The sequence below is a fragment of the Quercus lobata genome, chromosome 8 (genome assembly GCF_001633185.2).
Source record: "Quercus lobata isolate SW786 chromosome 8, ValleyOak3.0 Primary Assembly, whole genome shotgun sequence".
In the NCBI taxonomy this organism is placed as follows: Eukaryota; Viridiplantae; Streptophyta; class Magnoliopsida; order Fagales; family Fagaceae; genus Quercus; species Quercus lobata.
This window is the reverse complement of record NC_044911.1, coordinates 46,174,400-46,200,547: the sequence shown is the minus strand read 5'-3', so window position 1 is coordinate 46,200,547 and position 26,148 is coordinate 46,174,400. Positions and strand designations below refer to the sequence as shown.

At 37.9% G+C, this 26,148-nt stretch overlaps 1 pseudogene; it reads left to right on the top strand.

Moving 5' to 3' along the window:
- The first annotated feature begins 10,001 nt into the window (after positions 1-10,001).
- LOC115956961 lies at positions 10,002-25,516 on the top strand (annotated as a pseudogene).
- The last annotated feature ends 632 nt before the right edge of the window (positions 25,517-26,148 follow it).

The window sequence follows — 26,148 nt, the reverse complement described above, 5'->3', positions numbered from 1 at the left end:
CCATCTTTGGTTTTCTGTGAGTTGTGGTAGCCAAGGCAGTACTGTTTAGAGGTCTTCTCCACATAAATGCGGCTAGAAAAGTAGCTGCAATGCATTTAATGTGGTGGTTGCAGCTTTCCCTTAGATATTTTTGAGTTTCCTTCCTTCTCGTATGTTCATGAGGCATGTCCCTATCATTGGAGTTTCTTGGAGGGTCACTCTAATTGCTGGAGTACATACTTGAGTTGCATTCATCATATCTGAGGAGGAGTTCCTCCTCGGACCACCTTCCATTCGTTCCTTACTCATGAGACTTTAAATTGGTATTTCTAATAACTATTTGTTCCTTCTCGGATCATCCAGCATCCTCGAACAAAGTCCAAGGCCCTATGCATGATTCTAGGCCTTTAACCCTACAGTACACATCGTGCATTTAGACTTTGCTATCTTACGTTTGCTTTTGTCTTTGGAATAAAAATAAAGGGTTGTGTTAACGGGGGCACCGTAAGGTTCCCGTTAACAACTTTTGACTTTTTTTAAGTACAATTTTTTGTCTTTTTCTACCGTTTTATGTCATATTTTTCACTATGAGGCCAACTTTGTAGAGAGAAAAAAATATATTAAAATAACCAAAAGGATTAGTTTTATATCATTTTTTTATTTAACTTTTTTATTAAATAGGACTCACTTTTGTACAACCTTAACAAGCACCTATGCGGTGCTTGTTAACATTTGCTAAAATAAATTCACTTTGGATGCTCTTTTACTTTTCTAGCCTCGAATGCACACCTTATTTTGCATTTTTAGATTTTGCTTAATGCACTTTGGATACTTTAGATTTATTAATGTTGTGCTTTACTCTTTTGCTTTCAAGTGGACAATTAATTCAAAAAAAATTATTTTTATTTTCTAGCTAGGAAATTTGTGGAAAACTCTAAAAATAGATGCAACTTTCTTTATGTTTCCACTTTCCTCTCATCGTTGATATCTAATAATTTTGATAATGATTCTTTAAGTTTATTCTTATATATCAATGCGTTTTTATTTTTTGGATATTAACTTAACATATTTGGAAAATGAATGTTTTTATAAGACCTGCACTCTCTCATTCTTAAGCCACATCCTGCAAGACCTAATTTTCAAAGAGTAGTTCCTACAAAATATTTCCAAAAAACTAATAATAATAATAATAATATATAGTTATATTAAACATCTAGTACAAACTTTCAATTGTTTCTTATTTGTAACCAAGGAATATGCATCCAACAAAATCCAACAAAATCTATAGTATGTAAAGTGTATCTAACAAACTTCGAAGTATCCAAAAATATATCCAACAAAATCCAAAAATGCAAAATAAGTTGTGTATTTAGCATGAAGAAAAAAAAGAGAGTATCAAAATTGAATTTATTTTCATTCTTAAGAAAAAAAGTAAAAGAAATCTAGTAGAGTCCAACATGTAAGGAATGCATCCATCATCAGAAAGTAAAAAAGCGTCCAAAGTGATTCAAATAACCAACAATGATATAAAAGACGAAAAGCAAGATGCAAAGTAAATGAGCATTCACTTCCATCAAAATTCGAAAGTGACTTCAAAAGCCAATAATGAAATTGGAGACCATAAACCAATCAAAGACCAAATAATAACATGTAAGAGAATAAGGCGGTCAAAGACAATAGTGACAAAATGAGAAATTGACAAACTTCAAAAGTCTATGAGAAGTGAATTTTTCTTTACAAAAAGATATCACCTTATCTTTAGTTGTCTCTTTTAACCTTTCTTCCACCAATTTGATTATAATACTAGAAGTTTCAAATGGTAGAATGGACATTTGGGGTTGGTGTTTTTTTTTTTTTTTTTTTTTTGGCATGGGTAAAAATATAAAAACCACGCTTGAGGTTTGGATAATACCAAGTACTACTCTAAAAAAATATTTAATTTGATCCCTAAGCACAAACTAACTTAACACCATTTGAAAGTTCCCTGCCATTCTAAGTCATCTACTTCCTTCTAATAGCTTATCTTGATTGTGCATGTCTCAAAGTAATTACACTATGGTAATTATATGCAAGAGAGTGTCTAGCTAGCCAATGGTAGATAAATAGCAATTTGAGATGGAGAATGAAGCAAGAGAAATAAGGGAATTTTCAAATGGTGTTAAATGACTTTTATGCATAAGAAGCAACTATTTTATACCAATAAAGTATTTTCACACCCTCAAAAAAAAGAAAAGAAAAGTATTTTCACAGTTGGTTTTTCCCTTATTAATGGTGAACAATAGAATAGCTCCTTCAACTAGCCCCTCACCTATTTTGCATTTGCATTTGGTCCACACTCCGTGTGACTGAGTGTTAGAAGGAAACATTTTCCTGTAGCAATTTTTATAAGAAACTCTAAATCCCCTATCGAAGTGAGTCATTCTCTAAGGTCTTTCCTTTATTATTATTTTTATTTCAAACATACTAAACACCCCCAATTTCAAAACTTACTGAAGTAATCAATTGTAAGTTATAGAGAAAAGTGTTGGGACCATGAAAAAATAGATCAGTAGAAAGTGTCCACCACTCTCGATTGACTTCTCCAAATGATGTCAGATTGGGTGTTGAATTGTATGTGTACATACCTAAATTTATTCTTTTTCCCCCCTCGAAGGGAAAAAACTCAAAACAATGGAAAAGTACGAATGACCACAAAAAATAGTTGAGAATAGTTTCCAATTTGGGCAAGGTTTTCCTTTAAATGAAGTTTGGAGGAATCTTCTCCAGCCCACTACTTGATGATTTATAAGATTGTTCGTATTTATCATTTTAAAATGGTAAATGTTAACATTGTATGGTGCTTGTTAAGGTTTGCCAATGTGGGTCCCACATCAATAAAAAATTAAGTAAATAGGAGAAAAAGTACCACACGGTTGGCAAGAAAAATTTGGACAAATTTGCCCTCTTAAAGAAGACGCGGCTAGTAGGGATATTTTTTCTTCTTTGGACAAAATTACCCTTTTAACACATTTCCCTCCATTTTACTTTTTATTTCCCATCAAATCTTATTTTACCAATATTTTACTATCCACTTTCTTTCACTTTATCAACATCAAACTCAATTTTTTCCCCTTTACCAATATCAAAGAGAAGAATGGATGAAGAAATGTCAATGAAGGATTGAGGAATAATTAAACAAGGTACCATTATTGTATTTTATTTGATTCGTAGTTATTTTTTAAAAATAGGTTAAAATTAATATGATGTTAATTTTTATTTTTGATACATGTATTTTGTAGCACTAATGGATGAGAATGTAGTTGCAAGGGAGACTCAATACTTTGCTCCAAAAGATTGCTTTGACTTTAATGAACCACTTCAAGAAGGTATTATCAGTTTATTTTATTTGTGATTTACATTTCATTTATCATAGAATATTTTTAAACTCTTGTTTAAATATAGCACCAAAATTAATATGATGTTAATTTTTTTTTCTTTCTAATACATGTATTATAGCACCAATGGATAGGAATGTAGTTGCAAGTGAGACTCACTACTCTACTCCAAAAAATTGTTTTGACTTAAATGAACCCCTTCAAGAAGGTATTATAATTTTATTTTATTTGTAAATTTACATTTCATTTATCATAGAATATGATGTTTATGTTTTAAACTCTTGTTTTAATATAACACCAATGGATGACAATGTAGATGCAAGTGAGACTCATCAATTTGTTCCAATGAATTGTTTTGACTTAAATGAATTGTCTCAAGAAGGTATTATTATTTTCATTTTATTTGTAATATATAATTCATATATCATATCATATAATATGATGTTGATTTTTATTTATTTATTTATTTTATTTTTATTCTTTAATATAGCACAAGCTAATGATGATTTTATTGCAATTGAGGTTCATGGAAGTGTTTCAAAGAATTGTGTTGAATTAAATGAGCTTCCAAATGATGGAAAAAATAATAATACTTATGGAGATGAAATAATTGATTGGAATGAATGTCCAATAAATGAAATGGGAATTATTGAAGAACATGAAAATATAAATTCAATAGAAAAGAAGTTTGAGCGTTTTGTTGGTCAACGTTTTCCTAGTGACGAAGAAGCTTTCATTTTGTAAAAAAATTATGCAAATCAATATGGTTTTACAATTTGAAAAAGTCGTACTAAGAAAAAAAAAGAAGAGAAATAGTAAGATGTGATTTCTTTTATCATCGATAAGGTAAACAACCACTAAAAATAGTGAATCCATCTAAGGAGCAACGAAATAGGAAGTCTTTAAAATATGGATGTAAAGCTCATTTAAGTATCATTTTGCGAAAGTCATTTGATATTTTTCCTTAAGAATGGCATGTCATTAAGCTTGTTGTAGACCACAATCATGATTTGTTCTCCCCTTTAGAAGTGTGATTTCTTCCAACCAATCGAGTTATCACTATAGATGATGAAAAACACATTTTCTTATTGAAAGAAGCTAGACTTTCAATTAGAGAGATAATGCGTGTTATGGAACTTGACAGACATTTGAAACATGGATAACTTCCATTTTTTTAAAGGGATATTTGTAATCTTTATGTAAAAATGAGGAGGAAGAATACAAAGAATAATGCCATAAAACTCCTACAATTTTGCGAAGTTGCTAAAGAAGAGAACTCTAGATTCCAATATGCATTTACAACTGATGAAGAAAATAGATTGGAGCATATTTTTTGGTCACCTACTCATTGTTTTGATTGGTACCAAAAATATGAAGATGTGGTTGTTTTTGATACTATGTCTTTTGGTATTTTTGTTGGTATCAATAATCATGGAAAAACAATTCTCTTTGGTTGAGCACTTCTTCGAAATGAAACAAAGAGTGCCTTTCGATGGTCAATGAAGGTACATTTTGTCTTATAAATTTGTACAATTATTTTTTAAATTTTATTTGATTAATTAGTAGAATAATAGCGTATATCCTTTGAAACATTTTCATGCTTTAGTAAATTTATATTTGATTAGCAGACTTTTGCATGCTTAATGAAAAATCAACCTAAGGCAATTTTGACAGACCAAGATTCAAAGAGCCAATATTAAAAGAATTGCCGACTACAAAGCATGCCTTTTGCATATGACATATTACCGCTAAATTTAGCGGTTGGTTTATATCAATTATTTGTAATCAATATTCAAATTGGTGCCTGGACTTCTATAAGTTATACAAGTTAGAGTCATGTGAAGAATTTGACAATCAATGGCTTCAAGTTATGATAAAATATGACACACTCTCTAACAAACATGTAATTGGTTTATATCAAATCAAGCACTTTTGGGTATCATGTTACATTCATAGGCATTTTTTTGGTGGAACGACAACAACCAAAAGATCAAAAAGTATAAATGCATTTACTAAACGGTTTGTTAGTTCTCACACAAACTTGATCCAACTCATCAAACAAGTAAGTCATTATTTACCATGATTTCTTTTGTTGTATAATTTTTTTTTTATTTGTTAATATTTGAAGTCTTCATGTGTCATACAAAAGTTTTTAATTCATTTTACTATTTGTAATTTTAGGTTGATCTTTTCATTGAAGATATTGAGCAAACACAGTATATGATACGATGTTAGAGACATATAGAGGTTCTTCTTTAAGATCAATGTCACCATTAGAAGACTAAACACATAGTAGTTTGATGCCTTATGCTTTCAAGATTTTTCAAGAGGAGTTTGGGAGAGTAACAAAATATTCGGTGCTTCAAGAAAATGGTATTAAATTTGTGCTACAATATTATAAAGATGAAACCAGTCAAAGGTACAAAGTATTATGGGATGGTAAGATGACAGATTGTAGTTGCAAGAATTTTGAATTTTCAAGTAAACTTTGTCGTCACGTACTTAGTGTATTCCTTCATAAAGATTGTTACCAAATTCCATCCTTGTATTTACCACCACGTTACTATCGTGAAGCATCATCAAGTGAAAAAAAAAAATTGCTAATGGTGGATGATGAAAATTTAGTGGACAAGGAAAATATGGTTGATGCCAATGTTAACAATATGATTGGTGGAGATTGCTTCATTAATTGTCCTTTGCTCTCAAAGACAAAAGGTCGCCCAAAGCAAAAACGAATGAAAGGTGGAATAAAATTAGGAAAGAAAAAGAAGTCTTGTGGCCTTTGCAAGCATGTTGGCCATAACATCTCAACATGTCCGGAGAAAGATAATTGTACTTCCTCAAATGGTGCAAAAACAAAAATGTACTTCAAGTGAAATGCGATTGAATCCAATATTTTCTTTGAAATGTTAGGCATAAACTCTTGAGCTTGTAAAAGGAAAAAAAAAAAAAACACTATGACAATATTGTGTTTGTTAATTTTGACAATATAATGCCTTTGTTAATTTTGACACTTCTCGTGTCTTTTTTTTTGGTTTTACATTTACATTTTGACAATATTATGTTAGTGAATATTCACATTATCATTTTCAATATTATGTCATTGTACTAAAACGCTTCTTCCTACTTTTTTTTTTTTAAAAATAATGAATTTACTTAAATTTTTATAAGGGATTCAATAAATACTAATTTAAATTAAATAATTTTGAAGAAATTCAAACCTAAACTCTGATCCATGCTGATATTACATTGTTAGTCTCTAATATTTATCTACCAATGCTTTAGTCCCTAAAGTATCAAGTGAATGTTATTTGTCTTTAAAGTATAAACTTTGACTACTTAATGTATTAGTTATTGTTTTAACTTTCTTTTTTGGTGTACCGTAAGGTGCCCGTTAACACAACTCTTTAAAAATTCACGAGAGCTAAAGTACATGTGGATGATTTTTTTAAATATCACATAGTGGGTTGGAGGTAATATTTTTCCTTTAGGCCCCATTTAGTTGGGGTGATTTTAGGAGGATGGAAAAGGGGAATAGGAAAATAGGGGAGATTTTAGTAAGATTGTTTGGTTTAGGGGATTTTGGCCCAAAAAGTTTTGAACACCTTTCTTGAGCTTTTTAGATAATTTCTTTAATTTTTTGAAGTCTTGACATAAGGTAGACTGTTCAAGACTGTGTTGAGGACATGAAATGGTATGAGAATTCATCGTATTTTCTTCAAACCATGCAATTGATTGGCTATTCCATTTCCTCATACTATCACTTCGATGCAGTAATGGGTGGGTCATATTTTATAAATCGCATATATTTGAGATCCTCCCAAAACATTTGTGCTCCGTCTCTTAACTTCAACTTTGCATACCTAACTTGTCTCTTATGTTATCTGCAAAATTTGCTTGCTCAAAGAATTGCTCCATCTCCTTTAACCAATATACAAGAATCCATGAATTTTGATCTTCATGACCGGAAAAATAAGGTGTATCTGAAAATTACCATGATTCTCTAAAATAGTGCTTCAACAAATGGTAACTAACATGGAGCTTGAAGTGGTGACTAGATTTTCTACTTGACTGTTCTGGATTTGTCATCATTGAGTGAGGCTTAATGGACTGATTTTTTTTTTTCATTAGGTCAAGCAAGGTTTTATGGTCCGGTATAGTATTTGGGCTATCAAACAATAGGCTTAGGCTTGGTTTTTTTTGGAAATTGGGCTGATGAGTTGAGGTAAAAAGATGTGGGTAAGGGGTAAATGAGTTGTGTTAGGCTTTGTGGAGCCTAGTTTTGTTTGATCTAGTTTGACGACTCGATCTGACTCGAATAATATTGCATAGTTTTTAATGGGACATTTATTGAGGCTTAGTCCATGGAGCGGAGGCTTGGGTTGATAGGCCCAAGTCGGAGCGTTCATGGATAAGCCTTTTGGGGGTCCAGGGGCAACGGCCCCGGGAAATTTTTTTTTGGCCCATTATGTATATGTAGAAACCGACTTTGGTGATTAGGGTTTTAAGGAGGTTGTATTGTCGTGTTTTATATATTGAGAAAAGATTGTAGCCGCAAGTTGTACTCTGTATTCTTCCCTGATAATAGTGAAATCCCTGCAACTTTATGGACGTAGGCAAATTGCCGAACCACGTAAATATTGTCTTGTGCTTGTGATTGTTTTTCTTTGGTGTGTGTTTTCTCTATTTTTGTTTCTCACAGGTTGGGAATTCGGTAAAATTCCCTACAGGTCGGGCACAAGATATGTATGTGAGGCCATATGGATCAGATTGAAGGGTTTTAATTTTAAAACAAAAAGGCTAGTTACTGTGTTACCTTAATGAGATCAGATTGAGGGGTGCTGGTGAGATTGTGGTGGCATGGAACAGAGGTGACGGTGGGGACAACCAGTCGAAGCGGTGGCCCAAGGAGGTGACTACAGCGATGGACTCTTATTTCTCTTCTCTCTTTGTCTTTGTGGTTGCAAGGGATTTGGAGACTTGATTGTGGGTTTTTGGACCGGAGTTTCTGGTTGGCTTGAATATCTGAGTTTTTTGGTATTAAGAGTGTGTTTGGATACCGCTTATTTACTAAAAACTGAAAATTTATTGCTGAAAACATTATAACAAAATAATTTTTAAAGGTATGAATAGTGCCGTGAGACCTAAAAATGCATTGGTATGCACGTTTTTTGCATTTTTGGCTGAGTCATGAATGGTGCCGTGGGACCCAGCCAAAAATGCAAACGCTAGATTGCACGCTGGAAACGTGCAATCCAAACTTTGCGTGCAAATTATTTTGCATTTGCGTTTTTGGCTGGTCACACGGCACTGTTTACGACCCAACCAAAAACGCAAAAACACGCATAATCATGCATTTCTGGGTCTCACGGCACTATTCTTACTTTTAAAAATTATTTTACTATAGTGTTTTCAGTAATAAGATTTCAGTTTTCAGCAAAATAAGCAGTATCCAAACAGACCCAGTATGCATTTGGAGGTAAATTAAAATTATAAATTATTTCACTATTCAGCTTATTTTTGCTACTATTCATGAGCCCCATTGCACTTTTTGATACTATTCAGGGGCCCCACTGTATTATTTCAACTAACTTTTACCTTTATCTACAGTATTTTCAACAATAAATTTTCAGTTTCAGCAAAATAAGCAGTATCCAAATAGACCCTAAGTAGAAAAATTATGAAGACAACTTTCTAGTACTTACTAGAACAACTAAACAGATAAATTGAAAGTCCAGAAAATAAAGAGTAAGCAACTAGGCCTGAGTTGGAGTCAGCACAGGAAAACCATTAGGAGTTAATACTTAGGTTGGAATTGGAGTAAGCACCAACCAAAGACTTTTTTTTTTTTTTTATTCAATAAAATATTAAGAAATCTTAATTGTCTTATTACGAAAATAACCTTGCTTCCAAATATTGAAATACCAATAGCCTAATAAATTACTGAACCTGAAACATAAAAATACAATGGATTTGCAAACATAAATAATACTATATAAAAATCTTTTTGCGGCATCACTTAACTCTTGTGATAGTTTCAAATCCTGATTTTTACGTGTTTCTTGTGTTTTTCTTATTTGTTGTTACTAATCGTTTAGGTGGTAGCTGCATAACACAGATCCATATCTATTAATGTAATGGATTTTAGTTCTTCTTTTGTTTAATATTAATGTGCGGAATTCCTTTTACAGGCTATCCATAATATATTCGGAGAAGTGCAATTCTGTAATGAAGGTTCATAGGTAACATAGATACTGCTTTGAGAGGTAATTTTGCATTCAAGTGAACTTTATTTGTTGCTATTATTCATAGTGAAATGCATGACACATTGAAGGCTTGCAGTGATTGTGGATAAAAATTAAAATGAGAGTATATGCATTATGGAGTTTGGGTAGTACCTTGTGGTGAATGTTTGATAAAGTTCCTTGAATTGATGTGCTCTTTTTTTTAATAACTGTTTTAGGTGCATTTAAATCATGTAATTGCTCTTGGAATGAATATATTTTTCTCAGCAATTCCATTATATGGGTATTATTCTTTTAAGGTCTCTAGCTTCAAGGAAATTGAAGGAGTAACTAGTCTGAATTCATGGCCATTATGAATGTGTAGAACTTGAGGAGAGCTTTAGGGATAAGAAAATAGAGACAGATGTGGATACGCTGTGTAAAACCTCTTTGCCGCCTAGAAGCCTTAAGACAATCCTCTAAATCTCCATGGCTTTTCTTGTTGTTTTCTCTCTACTCACACACTCCTCACAGGAAGTCAAAGCTTGCCCCTCTACAGGTTGGCACCTACCCCTCTCTCTCTCTCTCTCTCTCTCTCTCTCACACACACACACACACACAAGCATGCACAGCCCCAGGACCTGCTTCTAAGCATTATGCATAAAATCTCTTGAATCTTATAATATGTTTTTGTGTTCTAAAAAAAAAAACTATGCATCATGTCAAGGGAATTTTGGAACATTCTTGCAGGAGAGGAAAATGAGAGACTGGTTTAAGCTATATGCTAAAGGAGGCGATGGTGGCATTCGTTGTTTCAGCTTCCACTGTGGCCGGCATGATCGTCATGGCACACATAATGGTGGGTTATATACTTTGATATCTATAATCTCATTTGATTGAGTAGTATGTTATATTCCCAGTGTCAATATAATTTATATGAGTTTAATCTTTTTTAATTGGAGATGTTGACTATTGACAATGTGTATGTTTTCTGCTTCCTTTAAATATTGATTTTCTTTCAAAAGCCTTTGAGACTCAATTAATTGATATTGGTTGTGCTTTTAATTTCTTTTAGTATTGTTAGATATATATATATATATATATATATATTTACTTTTATAGATTTACTATTAAGAAGTAACAGTGAGTTTCAGTTAGTTCGACTGGTAAAGTTTTTTGTGGTCGAATAAGAGATCTGAGATTCATTTTCCACTTACATCAGAAACCAATTGGTGTCTTGGTCTGATGATAAAGAGTAATTATTAAGAGCGGATTCCATAGGTTGAAATTATCTTTAAAAAAAAAAAAAAGCAATGGTTGATATAGTGACTTTTTTTTATTTAATGAACTGGAAAGATTTTATTACTAAACAAGAAAATTACAAAGAGGGGAAGATAGATTCCACCCTGATTACAAATTCAAAACAAGGAAGGTTGATGTAGTGACTTTTGTTGTGAACTGCTAATATATGATATTTCTACTTGTTTTGTCTGTCTTCGATTCTAATGTAGGTGAGAATGGTGGAAAAGGTGGTGATGGAATGTTCTCCCACAGTTTGGGACTTCAGTGGTTTTCGATATCATGTTGTATGTAACTATCCCTTTCCGATTTTCCCAAACATAATATAGTTTGATGGTCCAGCTGTGACAAAATTAAGTGATAGTTATGGTGTCCTGCAGGCTGCAGGCAGAGGGGGACAAGGAGCCTCAAAGAATATGATTGGAACCAAAGGGGAAGATAAGGTTATCATTCTAAAGCTATTTAGTTTACCTGTAAAAATATCCATGCTTACTATAAGTTGTCACTTAACTAGACTAGAATTCAGTGAGTCATTCAAAAAGTATTTTGTTGCTAGGTTCTTTGTACCTATTGGCACTGTGGTACATCTCATCGAGGGTGAAATTCCTTCTGTTGTTGAAAAGCATTATTTGAAAGAGTTGGATCCATGGGAGATTCCTGGTACACTTGTTGACAACATACCTGAACCTAATCAAGGTTCTTCCTATAGTGACCCAAAAGTGGCAGTAGAAGTTGGGATAGTGCCAACTAATGGTTGCTCATCAACTCGAACTGAAGGAAATGTGGAGATATCAACAGGCATGAAGCGAAACACTCTATGTTCATCAGCTGATACGCTTTCTCAATTTTCTTCTTCTTATAATACATCCAAAATGTGTACAAAAGAGATAGTAAAGAAAGAAGAGATGGAGGAAAAAGAACAGACGCTATATAGTGTTGCAGAATTAACTGAAAAAGGTCAACAAATTATAGTTGCTTGAGGAGGGCAAGGCGGTATAGGCAATAATCCCAATTTATGTGGTTCTGAATCTATTCTTGTACTGGAACTCAAGATCATTGCTGATGTGAGCCTTGTGGGGATGCCTAATGCTAGTAAAAGTACTTTACTAGACGCTATATCGAGGGCTAAACCCGTAGTAGGGCACTATGCCTTCATAGGCCAAATTTAGAGAATTTGAACTATGATGACATATCAATTACGGCGGCTGATGTTCCAGGACTAATAAAGGGTGCCCATGAGAATCGTGGACTTGGTCATGCATTCCTGCGCCATATAGAATGTACAAAAGTTCTGGGAACAACTGAAAGATTTAATTTTAGAGCTTGAGTACCATCAAAAAGGTTTATCTGATCGACCATCCTTAATAGTGGCAAATAAAATTGATGAGAAAGAGTGTAAAAAAGCGAAAGGCAACAAAAACCTTTCTCTCCCCTGGTAGGAGTCCCTTCTCTCTCTCTATGGTAAGAGCTATCTTCCTCCCTTAGGGCTCTTTCTTTTGGCAGCGCCGCCAACCACAGGTGGTGGCCAAACCTCAGTCAACTAGGATGGAGCAAACAATACTAGATAGCCTCCAAAATCTACAACTCACTAAGGAAGAAGAAGAAGACATTCAGATCACAAACCAGAGTAGACCAGAAATCTTAGAGGAATGTGCATTAAGTCTCTTTGGTAGGCTATAGGTCAACAGGCAGCAGAACCAACGTGCTTTGAAGAGCACACTAAGATCGGCATGGAAGATGGGCTCAGACCTCAGAATCGTTGAGGTGGGTAATGGAATTCTCCAATTCAAATTCAGCTCTAAGTATCAGATGGAATGGGTGGAAAAAAATGGCCCTTGGAATTTCGATAACAACCTACTACTTCTCCGGCGATGGAATAAGGGACTGATTGCAGCAAACATGGAGTTTACACACTCCCCTTTTTGGGTCCAAATTTGGGGATTGCCATTTGAGCATATGTCAGAAGACACTGGGAAAGACATAGGAAGCAAGCTGGGAAGGTATGTGGAGATCGACACAAGATCTTGGCATTCTGACCAGGCTAAGTTTATGAGGGTTCGGGTAGAGCTGATGGTGGACAAGCCTCTGCGAAGAGGTGGGTACATCACAAGTCTGGAAGGAACAAGGCTGTGGGTCACCTTCAAATATGAGAGGCTGCCTGTAATATGTTTTTATTGTGGAAAGATTGGTCATGATGCTAGACATTGTACAGTACCAATAGATGCACAGAGTCAAGAACTCCAGTATGGTGATTGGCTTAGGGCCAACGGCACATATAAAGGAAACAATGAAAGAAGCAATGAAAGAAGCAAACCCCGAAATGATAGTAGCAACCATTCGAATGGGACGGCAGGAATGGAACGGTCACAGACGCCGATGGAGGAAACAAGGGAAACGCTAATGAAGTCCAATGAAGTTGGTCGCACTGATGGTGCAGATCACGAGATGGAAAAAGTAGAAAATTGGGTGGCTCAAGGTGATTTGGACAAGTCAGGAAACCAGATGGATGGACAGATGCCTAGATGGGACAGCTCCGAAAAAGCTGAACCTGATATGCAGATAGGAAGTAACGCCGGTGACCCGCAGAAAATGCTAACATACAGGTAAAAGAAAAAGGAAAAAGCCATTAGAGATGCAAGTTCAGTGATGGGCCAACAAAAGCAAAAAAAAAAGGAAGAGGGGGAAGTGACAAGCCCAATAAAGCCCAAGACCGATTTTCATGATGTTGGCATCATCGGTCATTTAGACTTCGGCCCAAGCTGCAATGGACAGAAGAGAGGTAAGGGCAGGCTGAAAAAATTGGCTAGGGAACAAGGCCCACGGGGTGAAAGCTCTATAATGGACCAGGAGGGTGCAGTGGGGACTAAAAGAATGGGAAAGATAGAAATACTGGAGGTAGAGGAGAATAGAGTGAATAAAAAGGTCTGTGGGGCAGAGGAAGTACCAACGAAGAATGGGAATTCTTTGACTGGATCGGCGGTGGCTGCTAGGCAGCACCGCCGGGGGCCATGAGTACCTTTGCCTGGAACTGCCGGGGGCTTGGGAACTCCCAGACAGTGAATGCGTTGCTGGAATTTGTGTGACGCTTAGATCCCAAAATCGTCTTCTTATCGGAGACAAAGATGAAAATTACAAGGTTGAAGAGAGTGAAGTTTAAAATCGATTATGCGAATGGCTTCTATGTTTAGAAGGAAGGAAAAGAAGGAGGCTTAGCGTTATTTTGGAGAAAGGAGGTAGACTTGGAAATCAAAAGCTACTCACAGCACCATATCGATGTTGTAGTAACAGAGGCAGGTTCAGGCTTTAAGTGGAGATTGACTGGGTTCTATGGGCATCCAGAGACACATCGAAGAAAAGAATCATGGAATTTTCTAGCCACTCTAAAAAATTAATTTCAGCTCCCGTGGTTATGCTTGGGAGACTTTAATGAGATTCTGTTAGCGGAGGAAAAACTAGGGGGCCTTCCACGGCCTCAACAGCAAATTGATAGCTTTCGGTGTGCAGTTAATAGATGTGGCTTCAAAGATATGGGATATAGTGGGCCGGCCTTCACATGGTGTAACCAACAAGAGGATGAGAGTAGAATTTATCTGAGACTTGACCGAGCTTTTGCAACAATGGATTGGCTTAATCACTTCCAAAGAACCAAAGTTCACCATTTAACGGACACAGCGTCTGATCACTGCCCACTGTTACTCTCGGAATCAGATGTAGTTAGTCTTCGGCGAAAGCGTAGATTTCATTTTGAGGCAATGTGGACAAGAAGAATTGATTGTGAGGAGGTAATCGATGAGGCTTAGAGTGGCAGCCTTGTGTCACGAAGTCCAGCAGGCATTGTTGAAGGGCTTAGGTGTTGTGAGGCTACCTTGGCAAGCTGGAGTAGTGAGGTGTATGGCAACATCCCCAAAAAGATCCAGGAAAAAAAGAAGCTTCTAACTGAATTAACCAAAAGAGATAAAGATGGGCAGCATGGGAAGGAAATAAACAAGCTTAGAAAGGAGATTAATGAGCTGTTAGATGGTGAAGAAACCTGGTGGTCACAAAGATCACGTGTCTAGTGGTTGAGTGAAGGGGATCGCAACACTAGATACTTTCATAATTGTGCCTCCGAGCGACGTAAAAAGAATACAATCACTGGAATTTGGAATGAAAATGAGCAATGGTGCGAGGATAGGAGTAGTATTGCAGCTGCAGCATTATCCTACTTTGGGGATATATACACATCATCGCTTCCTAACCAAATTGAGGAGGTGACCCACCTTATCCCAGCCAAGGTAACTGCAGACATGAATGAAAGCCTCATCAAAGAATTCACAGCTGAGGAAATTCAAACAGCTCTTTTTCAGATGCATCCAACAAAAGCGCCCGGACCAGAAGGTATGTTAGCTATTTTCTATCAGAAATATTGGAAAATTGTTGGGGTTGATGTAACAAACATGGTGCTAAATGTGCTTAACTCTAACATGTCTATAGTTGATATCAATAAAACCAACATAGCCCTTGTGCCAAAAATTAAACACCCAACCAGAATGAAGGAATTTCGCCCTATTAGTTTGAGTAACGTTGTCTATAAGCTTATATCGAAAACTCTTGCTAATCGACTTAAATCTGTTCTGCCCCAGATAATATCAGAAAATCAGAGTGCTTTTTTGTCTGAAAGGCTAATAACTGATAATGTTCTTGTAGCCTTTGAACTAATACATTATTTAGATCACAAAAAGGAGGGAAATGAGAGCTTTATGGCGGTCAAGCTCGACATGAGCAAAGCGTATGATAGGGTTGAATGGAATTTTGTGGAAGGGGTTATAAAAAGATTGGGTTTTCATGAAAAGTGGGTTGGCTGGATTATGAAATGTGTAACCACTGTTTCATACTCTGTGCTAATAAATGGGGAAGCACATGGATGCATTGTGCCATCAAGAGGGCTCCGACAGGGTGATCCACTCTCATCCTATCTTTTTTTGCTATGTACTGAGGCTTTTTCGGCTCTTATTGCTGATGCTAACAACTCTCATGAGCTCAACGGAATCTCCATACACAGGGGCTGCCCTAAAGTCACTCATTTGTTCTTTGCGGACGACAACCTCCTTTTTTGTAAGGCGGAAAGACAAGAGGGTCACAAACTTGTTGAGCTTCTTCAGCAATATGAGGCAGCACCAGGGTAGAAAATTAATGCAGATAAGTCCTCGGTATTTTTCAGCCAAAACACTCCACATGAAACAAGGTGTGAAATGCTGGACATCTTGGGGCCGATGCAAGATATGAGACATGGCAAGTATCTTGGCTTACCATCAGTTATTGGAAAGTCCAAGAACCAAGTTTTTGCAGAAATAAAAGAGAAAGTACACAAAAAGCTCTTCAGGTGGAAAGAAAAGATGCTCTCTATGGGTGGTAAGGAAATTCTAATTAAGGCGGTGGCACAAGCAATCCCAACATATACGATGAGTTGTTTTCAATTACCGAAGGGGTTATGTGAGGAATTAGAGGGGATGATGAGGAATTTTTGGTGGGGTCAAAAAGAGGAGGAAGCAAAAATGGCTTGGGTAGGGTGGAAGAAAATGTGAAAATCAAAGGCTCAAGGTGGTATGGGGTTTCGTAATCTCCAAGCTTTTAATTTAGCTATGCTAGCAAAGCAAGCTTGGAGACTACTCACAAACCCATCAACTCTAGTTGCCCGAATTTATAGAGCTAAGTACTACCCAAGTTGTGATATTATGGGAGCAAAGTTAGGGAGCAGCCCCCCGTATGCTTGGCAAAGTATTTACAATAGTTTGGAAGTCATAAGGCGTGGTACTAGATGGAGAGTTGGAAATGGAAAGCTGATACACATGTGGGAGGATAAATGGCTCCCCACCCCAACCACACACAAGGTATGTTCCCCTTAGCTTGACTTTGATGGCTTCCCCATGGTCTCCTCCTTAATTGATGTTGACACGAAAAGATGGAAAGTAGGCCTGATTAGAGCCACATTTTTACCCTTTGAAGCTGAAACTATCCTCAGCATTCCGTTGAGCTATAGCCTCCCTGATGATAGTATTGTGTGGATTGGTAACAAACGAGGAGTTTTTTCTGTCAAAAGCGCTTACTATGTGGCGCTACCAGTAGTGGAAAAGACTGAGACTGGTGAGAGCTCATATGGAGATTTCATAACTCCCTTGTGGAAGAAGATGTGGCAACTTAAGCTTCCGCCAAAAGTCAGAATTTTTGCTTGGCGAGCATGTATGAATGGCCTCCCAACTATGCTAAATTTGGGAAGAAGGGGAGTTAGCACTGATGGCTTATGCCCCCTTTGTGGAAAAGAAATGGAAAGCACCATCCATGCATTACTCTTGTGTGGAATGGTCAGAGAGGTATGGTGGAACTGGCAAACCTGCCCAGTGAATATAATGGCCGAAAACCATGACTTGGTGGAGGTGGCTTTGCACATTCTCCAGGCTGGCACGCCTAATGACCTGGAGGTGTTCTTCATAACTGCTTGGTCAATATGGTATAGCAAAAATCAAGCAGTCCATGATGGGCAATGCTTGCCTTCCTCACAAATCTGGGGGTATGCCAAAAGTTTGTTGGGAGAGTATAATGGGGCCATGGGTACCTGCTTCTTAAAGCAACAAGCTCCTAATGTGGGATAGGCAGCACCCCCTCCTAGAGTGTGCAAAATTAATGTGAACGGAGCAACGTCTGAGAATGGTATGTTGTCTAGTGTGGGCATGATTATCAGAGACTGCAGGGGTGTTGTTGTTGCAGCAAGAGGAAGGCTGTTACCTGCCTGCTACACTGTGGAAGTAACTGAAGCTTACGCTATTGAGGAAGGGATAAAGCTAGCATGTGAGTTGTAACTGTCTAGAATAATACTTGAATCTGATTCAGCTATAGCTGTCCAAGCGCTGAATTCTAGATCTTTTGGTGCTGATTTTGGTTTTATCCTACAAGGAGCTCTCACCATGCTATCGTCCTTTAGGAGTTGGAGTGTGAAACATCTGAAAAGGGAATACAATAGAGCAGTACACAATATAGCTCAAATCACCAGGAGCACTGAGATATCTCAAACGTGGTTTGGATGTTCTCCACCTATAATTCAGAATGTATTGCTTATTGATAGGTCCAAATGTTAAGTCTGGGTAGTCAATAGGTAGTTTGTAATCTTTGTCTCTGTTGTACTTCAATTTCGTGATCAATGAATACCAATCAAGGTTCAAAAAAAAAAAAATTTGATGAGAAAGAGGCTGAAGAAGTGTATGAAGAATTAAAAAGAAGGGTACCAGGTTTTCCTATATTTCCTTCTGTGCTGTTTTGGAGGAAGGAATTGAAGAGCTTAAAACTAGTCTTTAAGGGCTTATGAATGGTAATATTTCACGCAGACATATTGCTTGATTAGGTGGTTACTATAAATATTCTTTGTTACTAGTTACCTAACTTACCTCCCCCCCCCCCTCCCCGCGGCGGTCCCTCTCTATTTTCCCCTTTAATTTTCTCTATTTCCACAAAAAAAAAAAAGGGGGAGGGTAGAAAATTATGTTGTTGACAGAATTAAGATCATCTCTTTGGTTGCATATCAATTTCAATTTTGTGTACTTTTGGAAGATTAGGAACCATATTAATTTGTTAATCATGTTTTCAGTACTTGAAGGTGTACATCCAGTCTAAACTTTCAAATGTTTCTCATTTGTAATCAAGGAATGTGTATCCAACAAAATCCAAAATGCAAAATAAGGTTTGTATTTAGCATGAATAAAACAAAGAAGTATCTAAAGTGAATTTATTTTCATTCTTAAGATAAAAGAAAAAGGAATCTAGTAGAGTCCAAAATGCAAGGTGTGCATTCTCCATAAGAAAGAAAATAAATAATATCCATAAGAAAGCAAATAAATATCCAAAGTGACTCAAACAACCAACAATGATATGGAATACCAAAAGTAAGATGCAAAGCAAAGTGAACATTCACTGTCATCAAAGTTAAAAAATGATTTAAAAAGCCAATAATGAAATTAGACACCAAAATTAAATCAAAGACCAAATAATAACACCTACGATAAAAAGTCAATCAAAGACAATGGTGACTAAATGAGAAATTGACAAACTTCAAAAGTCTATGAGAAGTAATTTCTCTTCAGAAAAAGACATAACCTTATATATGTAGCCATATCTTTTAACCTTTCTTTCACCCATCTAATTATAATATGAGAAATTTCAAATGGTAGACCATTTAGGGTTGGTTGGTGTTGGTGCTCATTTTGGAAAAGCCCAATAATAGGAAGAAGCCCAACAATATGGGCAGAAAAGAGTTAGTAAATTAAGAGAAAAACCATTAAGCTCGAATGACAGGAATGATGGATCATAAGCCTATAAAATGATAAATGGGCCTTGAAGGAAGCAAGTGGGCCTAAGGGAGCCCAAAGAAAGAAGTAGTAAACCTATGGGCAGTAAAAAAGTAAGATTGGGCCAAAACAGGCCCGAAGTAATGAAGTAAGTGAGTAAGGGGTTGATGGAAAGCCCATGTATCCCAAGGGTAAAGGATATGGTAATTGGGCCAAGGAAGCTCAAAAAAGTTAGCAAAAACTCATGAGAATGCAGAGTTGGAATGGGTCGAGGATGCCTAAGAAAAGGAAATGGGCCAAGGATGCTCAAGGAGGAAGAAATGGGTCGAGGAAGCCCATAAGCAATGGAATGGGTTGAGGAAACCCAAGTAGTATGAATGCAGACCAATTGACAATGCTAGGTCACTGTAATCAAGTGAAAGAAAAGCATATAGCAGGCCCAAAAGAGACCCAGCAATCACGAGTCAAATAACACCACAGCAAGAATAACAAAGTGGCATGGCAAGAATGCTAGCAAGTTTACGGAAAAAGCAAAGAGTGGGCTAAAGAGAGAAAAACCCACAATCAAGCAAGACCCAGTCCTTGAAGGAAGCAAGCCATAAAGAATGGAATATCATAAAACAATTCATGCTACAAGAGGTCAAGGATGAGCTGTAAAATGCACAAATGGGCCTCCAGACCATGGCAAATGCATGAGCAGCAGATAAGCTTTGGACATACACGGAAGTAGAGCACGTGCAAGGCCCAGACACCACCAACCTGTACCCAGCTAATACAGGAGTGGTGGGTTATGGGTTAAAGGTAAGTGAGGGTATGGTTTGGTGGTAGGAAGAAGGGGGAGCCTATTCTGCAGTTCTTGCTCAAACTCTTTTGGGGGAAATGTCCTGCTGGGATGACATACCACCCAAAAGAGGGAAGGGTGAATTGGAATCACTAGGTACATGCCATGAGGGATAATGAGAGAGGATGCCCACCTTTTTCCGGATGAGAATACCATGGTGAACAAGCAAAAAAAAATAGTTTTCTTTGTCTGGTAATGGGGAGTGGCACGGCCAGTATAAGTAAGTGGTGGTAGTTGGGCAGCTAACAAACTAGTGGGTGGTCTAGAAGGACACCCACACCCAGACAAAAGTGGTTAAAGGGTAAAATAGTAAAAAAACCAGTCGCGACAGACATTATATAAGAAGCCTCCGCTATACACAATAGGATCATCAATGAAGAGCAACAATCATAACGAAAGATTCATAACATTACAATAACAACAACAGTCACCACTATAACACACGAGTAGGAACTAGAAAGACAAGAGTGGAAAAGTAGAGTAACAAAACAAAGAAAAAAGAAAGAGAAAGTTAGGAAGAAGAATAGAGAGAGAATAGAATGGCAGACATGCACCAATAGGCTAACCCCTTCCCTCCCTCTAAAAGCCTACCCTCTGTTAAAGATTAAGGATTTTCTGGATATAAGCCATTAAGGTTTGTTCTCTCAAAGTGGGTAATTTCTACAGCTGGATCTTCCTGTAAGGTTATTCACATTGAGGGAATGGTTCCCTCCTTGGTCTTAGTTCCATAATGTAACTAAGCACGACATACTAACCTTTCCTTCTTTGCTTTTATTGATTAAGTACTAGTATTATTTCTCTTTTACCTTTGCCATTTCATTTATAATGTATTTCTTGGTGTTATGCCATTCTTTTTCTTTATTTTGATTGAGAATCCTTTATTTATTCTGTCTAATAGCAAATATATTTCTTTTATTGTAGTCATATTGTATTTACCTACCATAACTCTTTTGTAACAATCTCATCTGCCATGGGCATGTGACCAAAGTTTCAACAAAGGGATTTTAGTTTACGCACAAGCCAGTTTGAGGTGAGTTACAATTGAATCGGTCCTAACTCTCCTATCTAGAATCTTTGGGCCGTAGTATGGCAAGAGGAAGCCCAGCCCACAATCTCATAAAGGCCCACCACATTTAAATTGGCGACTCCATTGGGGAGTTGGGAAATGGACAAGGATAGAAGATAGAAGCCCTCGCAAACCATGCCCCCAAATCCAGAACAACACAAAACATGAGTGTCGTGCTCTTGCAGGCAAAGTCGAGGGCAACAACACCCTGCCAGCAGTAGCCTGACCAGGTAAAGGTTATCAACAGAGCGGGGGCTAAACCCCAACCACAGCTAAGAATCCCCACCGACAATGCTAACATTTTCATTAAGGTGTTGCAATCGTTGCAGCACTCACACCAGCAGAAGATGGAAGAAATTTGTTAGCTGAAAACAAATAAGACGAAGGAGAAAGGGAGCTAGCATGACCCAGAGCATACGGCAAACGAGGAGGAGACACCAGGTGGAGGTGCTCCACAAAATACGGAACAACGTTTCATCACAATGGCTGAAGTAGCAGCTTTCTTGGAACAGGAGAGAGCCAGAGCGCCCAAGGAGAGATTCTATGCACGAAGACCTCCTTACCCATTAAGAATACTCAGCAAGCCATACCTCAAGAGGTATGAACCATGAGTCTTTGCACAGTAAGATGGCAGGAAGGGAAGTGTTGTTGAGCACATAAGCAAGTTTATTGATACTCTTGGCCCCTATGCGGCAGACGAGGACCTATATCTTCGGGAATTTTCTAAATCACTATGTGACCATGCGTACACTTCATACATTGGTCTAAAACTAGGATCAATCCTAACATGGGATGACATGGTGGATGTATTTTGCACTAAATACTTCCATGAGAAACAGTAACGCTCGCGACCTTGCAAGCAACTAAGCAAAGAAATGACGAAGATTTGATGGAATACATCAAAAGGTTCAGGGACATAGCACTTGATTGCTATGATCATTGTGAAGAAAAGACATTGATGGAAATGTGTATGACAAACATGATCAGGGAGTACAGAGCTATCTTGAAAAATTTGGAAATCTCCTAGTTTGCATAGTTATTGCAAAAAGCCAAGAAGGTTGCTTAGTTAGTGAGGCTAAGTTCCGACAAAAGGAACGCCCCACAGGCTATGGCAGTATCCATTGGCGAAAGAAAGAGGAAAGTTGACGAAAGGGAATATGATACCCCTCCACCACTATCATGTACCCCAAAGGAGCTAGATGTACTCCTAGACAAGTAGATAGCAGACGGAGTCTTTAAACCTAATCAAGTTTCAAGAGAGCCCACAGAAGAAGAGTGGAGGGACCCACGCTTATGCCGCTTGCACAACTATGTGCAACATCCTACCATAGAATGTTATGCGCTTTACAGACTGGTGCATTGCAGAATCAAAGATGGGACTCTAGAGCTGTCCCAACCCAAAGTTCGAAGAAACCCACTCCTAAACCACAAAAGGAAGGGTGTAGCAACAGTTGTGATTTGTGTAGATCCAGGGGAGGATGAAGAAAAAAGTCCATCCCTGCTTGCCGCAGCAATCACCACTCTACAGAAAAGCTCCAAGTTTAAGAATTTGTTCGATCAGTTAGGACTCACGGTAAAGGAGGGAGGATAGCTACCGAGGCCCTAGTGAGCATTGCCTTCGGGGCAAGAATAGAATGTTTGACAGCGGAAGTCGTGGATGACAGAGCCCTCTTGCAGGAGTCAAGTGAGATCACTTTTAGTGATGAGGATATGGAAGTGGGGTACTTAGATCACAAGAGGCCTCTTTACTTAGTAGCATCTATAAATCAGATCCCCATCAAGAGAGCCTTGGTGGATACGGGCGCTTCCGTAAACCTTATCCCACTAAGCACTTTACAAGCAGTAGGAATTTCAAAAAGGAAGATTCAGGGATGCCCAATGGAAGTGACAGGATTTAGGGGAAGAGGAGAATACATCGCAGGCCACATTCAGCTATGGTTGAAGGTGGGTCCAATAGCCTCTCTAGCCCGCTTCCATGTGGTGAAAATGGAAGTCTCATACCATGTGTTTCTAGGAAGACCATGGTTGCATAAGCACCGATTAGTCCTATGCACTTATCATCAATGAGTGAAGAGAAAGTGGAATGGCAAAATGATACACATAGTGGCAAATCCATTACCATTTAAGCAAGCAGAGACTCATTTAGTAGAGACTATGTTCTATGACCAATGGACACTGTCTGGCGAAAGCTCAGTATCGAAACCACAAGGTACCTTTATGTCTAAGTGGGATGATATCCAAAATGACCTAGAGCCCAATCTGAGGAAGCTGCTATCGTAGAAGAGGAAAACGAAAGAAGCGCCCACTTTGGAGTCAGATGACACACCGCAATGTGTCAAGATTTGAGGCCTTGATGGCAAGATTGTTTACAAATTATGAAGGTGCACGGGGCCTACATGTGATATGCAAGCAGGCCCAAACAAGAGTGGCAGCACAAAAGTTTGGTGTACTGTGTGGCTCAATAAGGTTCGAGAGAAGAAAGTAATGAAGAGAAAGAGAAGGAAATTGTGGCAAAAAATGATGTACAGGTTATGGCAGAAGAAAAGTTGGAGGAAATTGACCTGAGGTCTAACCCACAGGAACCAAAACTCATCTCAATTAGTTCAAGACAATCATAGGAAGTAAAATCAGAATTGATATTGTTCCTGAAAGAATTTAAAGATGTTTTCGCATAGGATTGTAGCGAAATGCCCAGATTAGATCCCAGGTTGGTGGTGCACACACTGAATATGGACCCCGAGGCCAAGCCAGTGGCCCAGCCTGCCAAGATATTCTACATCGAAATAGAGGAGTAAATAGTAAAGGAAGTGCAAAAGTTGCTAGTTGCAAGTTTCATTAAACCCATCTAGCATCCACGTTGGTTATCCAACATCATACCAGTAAAGAAGAAGAATTGGCAGATAAGATGTTGCGTAGACTTCAGAAATCTCAATAAAGTTTGCCCAAAGGATGAATTCCCGCTGCCAAACATGGACTTGTTGATAGATTATGCAGCAAGGAATGCCATGTTTTCATTCATGGACGGATTCAGCAAGTACAATCAGATCAAAATGGCACCAAAGGATGTGGAGAAAACTGCCTTCAAAACACCCATAGGCAATTTCTACTATACTGTAATGCCTTTTAGGTTGAAAAACGTAGGCGCAACTTATCAACGTACCATAACATTCGTATTCCACGACATGATGCACCGTGAGTTGGAGGACTATGTAGATGACATATCCAAATATTAAGAAGAGCATTTGAAAGATGTAGGGCTTTTAAATTGAAGATGAATCCCCTCAAGTGTGCATTTGGGGTATATTCTGGGAAATTTCTAGGTTTCTTGGTTCACAGTAGAAGGATAGATGTAGACCCGGCCAAGGCCACAACCATAGCAACCATGAAACCACCTGCCACGATGAAAGAATTAAAGAGTTTCTTGGGGAAAGTCTCATACATTCGGAGATGCATCCTTGGTTTAGCATCAATTACTTTGGCCTTCGCCAGATTACTCAAGAAGGGGTAAAACTTTAAGTGGGGAGAAACATAGTAGATAGCCTTTAGGAGGTTACAGCAGATTATGATGAACCTCCCTACAGTGCAAGCCCCAATCCATAAGAAGCCATTGCTGCTCTACTTAGCCACCAATTCGTATGCCATAGGCGCATTAATTGCCGAAGAGGATGGAGGTGTTGTCAAGCAACTGGTTTGCTACATCAGTTATGCCTTGAAAGACACAGAAACTCGCTACCCAAAAGCGGGAAGAGCATGCTTGGCCATAGTATATGCTTCACAAAGGTTACGCCATTATTTCCTAGCCTACAAGGTATGACTAATGACTAAGTCTCATGCAATCAAGACTTTGTTGTAGTAACTAATTCTTTAGGGAAGGATATCCCAGTGGTTACTATAGTTGTCACAATATGATTTGAAGGCAGGAACGCCCAAAGCAGTGAAGAGCCAGGCTATAGCAAACTTGTTGGCACAATTTCCAAGAGAAGAGGAATTCCCACTGGACAATGAGGTCTCAAAGGAGGTAGCTAGAAATCAAAGAACAGTGGGTAATGAAGTTTGATGGATCCTTAACTGCCCACTCATGAGGCATGTGAATAGTCCTATATCATAAAAAGGATAAGGCTGTGGCGCTTTCATTCAAATTAAAATTTCTTTGTTTGAATAATACCGCAGAATATGAGGCTTATCTCGTCGAGTTAGCCACGGCTCTCAAAATGGGGGTTAAGCATCTAAAAGTGATGGGTGACTCAAACTTAGTGGTTTGCCAAGCCAAAGGGACCTTCTCCTTGAAGGAACCTAGCTTAGCCCCGTATAGAACAATGGCCCAAAAGATGGAGGAAAAGTTCGCAACATTTGAGATAGAGCACGCTTTAAGGAGCGAAAATTACTATGCAGATGCGTTGGTCGCGTTGGAATCATAAATAGCGTTCAAAGGAAGCAGCACCCGGATAGAAGTCAACCAGCGGAAGGAGTCCATTATTGAAATGCTGAAGGAGAGATTCCAAGAAGAAAGATGTGAAGAAGATTGAAGGATTCCTACAAAAGAAGCTTTGACGAGAGAAGAAGACATGACAAAATTGAAGGTGCTAAAAGACCGCTTTAGTGAGAGGAGAATTGTATCGCAAGATGCCAGGTGGAGTTCTGTCAAGATGCATGGGGCAGGAGGAAGCCTAAAGAAAGTTGAGGAAAGTACATGATAAGACCTACGGGTCCTGCGAAAAAGTCAACCTTTACCGCAGACTCCAAAGGGCAGGTTTCTATTGGCCATGCATGGGTAAGGACGCAGACCAAGTCCAAACCCAATGCGGGGCTTGCTAGCTTGCAGCAAACAAAGAGGAAAGTTACGTTGTATTCATCAGCGAAGACTGGAGGAGTCCATTCATATAGTACCTAATAGAAGGTATCCTGCCGTAAAAGCACAGAGAAAGATACAAACTTAAGAGATTGGCAACATGTTACTTTTTGCATGATGGAGTCCATTTCAAGAAAGGGTATGATGGGGATCCATTACAATGTTTGGGTCCTAAGGAAACAAGCGAGATGATAAAAGTAC